The following is a 6,384-nucleotide window of genomic DNA, read 5'->3' as shown; positions in this document are numbered from 1 at the left end:
GGGTTTGGATTTCGTACATGAAAAATCAACGTCTAGGGATATCTCATGCAAAAAAATGTTTGGAGCATCACCAAGCCTCTATCAATAGATGAAGTGGGAACAACTGCTGCAATCACTCGAGCTTTATCCACAGATAAAGCTCGAGTGATATCTCACGTGAAAAAATATTTGGAGCATCACCAAGCCTCTTTTAGATGAAGCGAGAACAACTGTTGCAATAAGTTGAGCTTTATCCCCACCAAACAAAGAAAGAAAAACGAATAGGCCCTCGGTATTTGTTTGACTTTTCTTGAGGATGATTTGATTCATTATTTAGATGATGTCAAATCTTTGGGTGAAGCTAGATAGAATTAGAGACTCTATTTGGTGCCGAAGCTAAATATTTTAGAATGAGCGTGAAGATTTAACCATGCATATTGATGAAAATATAGTAGCATTAGCTAACAAGTTAAAGAGAATAAGAACTTAGTTAGTACATGTTGAAGCTCCGGTACTTGACAATGGTCTTACTACAATTTTACTCAGTAGTTCACCTATGGAGTTCCATCAAATTGTGACTGCCTTGAAGGAAAAAGATCTTATACTTTCTTTGGATGGTATTGTGAATTCTTGAAGAGGATCAAATAACATCCTTGTTACATCTTCTATGGTTCCATCCATAGCATATGCAATTAGTGGATGCACTACTACATCAACTTCAATAAGACTATCCACTAGATCTTGTGCAATTTGTGGGCAAAATTATCATCAACAAATAAAGGATTTCTTTGCCAAAAATCCTTGTGTTCATTCTGGCAAGACTAACCATCCTTTCAACAAGTGTTTCAAGAAGGAAAAAACCCTAATAAACTTGGTTGATGGTCATGCTGAAGCACAAGTGGTCATAGCCAAAATTGATGCCCTTATTTTTCTAGTTTCTTTATGCTGTCATAGTTAATAAAATATTGTATGGGTATAGACACTATCACATTGATAAGTGGTAAGACGTCCTTGCTTGTAAGTCTTGGGGGGGTTCACTAAAAAATATGTAGAATAGCACGTGAGTTCAACATAAGGGGTTAATTACTCTTATGAACTTACAAAAAATATACATATAAAAGGTGTTTTAAATTGAAAAAATGAAAATTCTGATACACAAGGGGTCTCTTTATTAAGAAAAGTGGTACATAAGGGGTCTCTATATATCTCAAAAAATGTAGAATAGGGGGTTTTATAAATACCTCTTGAATGCACGTGCTATACAAGATCTCTATCTACTTAGTGGGAATATCCCTTTAAGTAGGAGCACATACATGTCACTCTTTTTTTAAAAGTTACATGCATCTAGAAACTCTTATAGGGTCGTGGTTAATTTTTTATATGTATGTAGAAAGCTTATTGAATTAAGGGGAGCGTTGGTCTTTTGTTGTTGTGTGTCAATTTTTCTCTGCTCTTCTGCCCTCGCTCTCTCTCATGACTGCCTTTCATCCCCGATCACCATAGATAAAACCTCAAAAAACAAAGCTTTGATAAAGTTGATGAACTCATCTGAAGATTTATCCATGGCTAAAGTGGCAAGGGTTTTGCAGGTTTCAAATCCATCCTTGTACATGGCAAGTCTAGTGTCCAAGACACCTCAGATCATGATTCTCGATTATTCTCTTTGGTGGCATGTTGGAAGCAACAATTTGGAAGTTCCCTACTTGAGGAACTGAAGCCTGGACTAGTTTATTCATTTTGGCAGTTTGAGTCGCGTGTTTCTCCCAAATAATAAGGATGTTTGTAGAAAAATATTTATCACGAGTAGCCACATCAAACACCTTGTTCATCTACTTGATGCGCCATAGGTATACCATTTATGCTATTCTAAGGACCATAGAGGAGACACTATTTAGCATAGTTGTTGTTATTAATCATGTACAGTATATGCTAAATAGCTTGCGTTTATTAAAGATAGAATATTCCCTAGTAATTGTTAGCATATACTATATGATTAGTAACATACACACCATGCCTAATAGCATAAATACCATGCTAAGTAGCATATGGACCATGATTACTTACATGCATGACATGTTGACTAGTTGACACTACATGCTTAATAGAATTCACACCATGCTTAGTAGTATACATGTAAAGAAAGAGGATGCAAGAGAGCTACACAAGACAAGCACAAAGCACACAGAGATGGAAAGCTTCTTCTTCTTCTCACATAAAAGAGAGTACAAAATGACTAAGTGCTAAAACTGAAAAGTAGCACATATGTACATGCGGTCACTAAGTGTGAACTCGCTAGAAGCGTACTAGGCTGGCACTATAAGTGTAGTCCAGCTGTAGAATCACTAGCAGAGATCCTCCGTGTCGGTCACCTAACGTGCCAGTGAGTAAATGTCGTAAGCGGCCAAGACCCGTAGTGGATGCCAGCTCAAGATGTAGAGCTTGACATCTCAACACTCCCCCTTGAGCTTTGCATGTTGTAGAGTCCAAGCATAGTTCGGAAACGTCGAAGCTTCTCAGCTTCGAGAGCCTTGGTAAAGATATCCGCTATCTGCTCCTCTGTGCTGACATAGACCAAGTCGATGTCGCCCGCCAACACTGGCTCTCTAACGTAGTGGTAATGGACCTCTATGTGCTTGGTCTTGGCATGGAAAATTGGGTTCCTAGCCAACTGCATGCTGCTGAGGTTGTCACAATGGATGACAATCTGCTGGTCCACCTGCACTCCCAAGTCCTCAAGTAATGTGCGTAGCCAAGCTACCTCGCACGCCGCAATTGCTGCACCTCTGTACTCGGCCTCTGTGCTCGATAAAGAAACCGTAGGCTGCTTTTTGCTACTCCAAGTAACAACAACACTCCCAAAAGAGAACATGAAGCCACTCGTAGATCTCCTATCAACAATGCTACCTGCCCAATCTCCATCTGTATACCCATACAATGCTACTGGCACATCTGCTGCATAGAACAATGTGTAGTCAAGAGTCCCTTACACATACCGAAGTGTGCGTCGTACTCCATCCAAACGTGGCTTCCTCGGAAGCTGCATGAACTGACTCTCCAAAGCCTACTGTGTAGCTCAATTCTGGCCTTGTGATAGTCAAGTAGATTAGACTACCCACAATCTTCCTGTACATCTTGACATCCTCAACAACATCACCCTTCTCTGCACTCAGCTTTGCATTCACATCCAAGGGAATAGAAATTGGATTACAATCAGCCATACCATACTTTGACAACATGTCCAAAGCATACTGTCTCTGTGACGGCCATACACCCTCTGGAGTCCTGATCACCTCAATGCCAAGAAAGTAGCGCAACTCGCCCAAATCTTTCATTTCAAACTCCTGTTTGAGAAGACCCTTCACATGGTCAATCTCAATTGAATTGTCACCCACAATAATAAGGTCATATACATATATGGTAATGACCACAATCCCCACATCACTCTCACGTACATAGAGTGAATGATCAGCATGAGCTCTCCTAAAACCAATACTGACAAGATACTTGGCAATCCTGTCATACCATGCTCTAGAGCCCTGCTTCAAACCATACAAAGCTTTGAGAAGCCTGCATACATAATCTGGGTAACCTGGATCGACATAACTAGGTGGCTAATCCATATACACTTCCTCTTGCAACTCACCATTCAAGAAGGCATTCTTTACATCCATTTGATGCATAATCCATCCTCTAGATGCAGCCACTGCTATGACAGCTCTCACAGTCGTCATCTTTGCCACTGGAGCAAAGGTCTCCTCATAGTCTCCTCATAGTCTATGCCATACGTCTGTGCATAACCCTTTGCGACCAGCCTTGCCTTGTGACGCTCAATGTTACCATCAGGCTTATGCTTGGTTTTATACACCCATTTACAGCCAATAGCTTTCTTGCCGCTTGGCAATGGCACCAACTCCCATGTGTCGTTTGCTTCCAATGCAGCTATCTCTTCATTCATTGCATCATCCCAATGCACATTTCCAACTGCATCCTCAAAACATGTGGGCTCCACATCCTGTATCACCTTAGCCATGTAGGCTTGGTGATGCGCTAGATACCCATCATAAGTCAATTTCTGAACTAGATTTATGACTCTATTAGATCTGCGCGGTTCTGGGTCACTCCTTTGCCCTCTAGAATCTTCTTGTACTTTCCTTACACCAGGTGTCCTAATAGGCAGAATTCCAAATTCCTCATCAAGACTTTGTTCAGAACCATCTGAATCCATGTCTATATGTGAAAACCCTGATGATGCATCAGCCATAAAGGGAGGTTCAATAACCTTTTCCTTTCCTTTTCGTGATACATTCCCTGTACCTGCTCATGGAGTAACCTGCGTACATAGTCTATCATTCCATGGCTTCTCAACAGAGCCACGAGAAGATGACTCTTGTGGTCCACTCAAAACCTGTGACTGTGGCCTCACATTTTGTACAGCCACATCATCTTTTACATCAGCCCCAATAGTGCCATGTGCATTACTGTACCAGCTGCTCATCTCATCAAAGAATACATATTTGCTCACTCGTAATTCTTGTGTAGTAGGATTGAAGCACCTGTACCCCTTTTGTTCAAGGGAATATACCACAAGAATACATTTCTCTGCTTTAGGATCCAATTTCCTACGCAACTCATCTGGTACATGCACGTAAGCTATGCAGCCAAACACTGTCAAGTGTGCCAAATGAGGCTTTGTACCTGTAAACTTTTCCTTAAGCGTTACATCATGCACCGCAGCTCTAGGTGTCCAATTCATAATGTACACAGCTGTATTTACAGCTTCAGCCCAGAAATGATGAGGCATGTTCTTCTCATTCATCAATGCACGTGCAACCTCTGCAATGTGTCAGTTTTTCCTTTCTGCGACCCCATTCTGCTGTGGAGTATATATGCATGTAAACTGCCTGCGTATACCATGCATTCGCAGTGAGGCGGTCCGGGGGAGGCAACAAGAAGAGCAACCTCTAGACACCCTTCAAGGCTCCCGTGCTGCTCAATGGGGCTGGGGCACAACACAACACAAACCAAAACAACGAACCCACAACCAAATCCCAACTACACCAGGGGCACCACCTAGTTTAAGAGCGAACTAGGACGCAAAAGAGGAGAATCGTTAGAGCAACCCACAAACAAGCAAGGAATTTACACTAACCCTAACACCAATGGAACACTCTCACACACTAAAATACGAGAGAGAGAGAGAGAGAGAGAGAGAGAGAGAGAGAGAGAGAGAGAGAGAGAGAGAGAGAGAGAGAGTGCTCGGGCTGCTTTGAAACGTATCGGCAATGATCAAGCAAACACAACTATATATTTAAGAAAGAGAGAGAAAGGGGGAGGGGGTGCTTGTTGCATTAATACCTTCTTACAAATCTGTCATGACAAATCAAAGTGAGATTAGTATGTGTTCAACATAGCTTGCGTAAATTTCACCACAACACATCACAAGAAAAGCCACCCCAATCACTGTCTTAAAGCCAGGGGAGTCCTCTCCACCCTGTCGCCCTCTTACAGTATGTGGGATTTATGGCTAGATTGATGACAACACCAGAGACAAGCTATCAAGAACTTAACAAAAAACACCAAGACACTTACGCATCATTGTTGTCCATTACTTCACGTTGGAAGGGAGACAAAGTATCCAAGCTTAGTCCAAATCCACCCTCCTTGATTTAGCAAATGTTGGGCTTACACTAGTAGGAGAAATGATAGATTTCCTACTCTCAATTGAATGATCACTCTCTCTCTTACAATGGCATAGAGTTCCCTTGCTAATCCCCTATTACAACACATGCACATGCATAAGACAATGAGCTTCCACTCAAGAGCTCCTTCTAGAGAGGTTGAGCTTGGCTTCTCAAGCTATAGCATAGTGCTCTTGCTTATGGCTCCTCTTTGTGCTAGCTACACCCTCCTTTTATAGAAATTTTGAAGGCTAGGGTTACTCCTCTAACCATGGTTGGGTTAGATTTTCAGCAATTTATCTAATTTCTTTTGCTTGGAATTATCAAGAAGTTGGTGGGGGAAGAGAGAGGAGAGAAATGGAGGTGGTAGGACTTTTCATAGTGGGTTAGTGTTAGTAGAGTTAGTATTAATTTACAAATGGAATTGGATATTTACAATGGGAGTATCCATGTAGGATACAAATAAGGAAGAAAAAATCTTAAGAGGTAAGAAAAGGTGGATTCCTTACAAGGTTGATGCTCCAAGTGTCTTGAGTAGGGCCAATTTTGACGCTTGTTGACGGTCCACTAGCTTTGACGGTACATTTTTTCTCCACTCTTGACCTTCCTTAAGAGACAAGGTAATTGAAGCTGAGTAATCAACCGCCATGATGCTGTCTTTTAAGAGAAGAGGCTGAATTTTGTGGTTTTTTCTTTATAGATATGGGTAATTTGGAGGAGGAAAAAT

This window comes from Adiantum capillus-veneris, chromosome 9 (genome assembly GCF_014529385.1).
Source record: "Adiantum capillus-veneris isolate H3 chromosome 9, ASM1452938v2, whole genome shotgun sequence".
Taxonomy (NCBI): Eukaryota; Viridiplantae; Streptophyta; class Polypodiopsida; order Polypodiales; family Pteridaceae; genus Adiantum; species Adiantum capillus-veneris.
Note: the sequence above shows the minus strand (reverse complement) of the source record.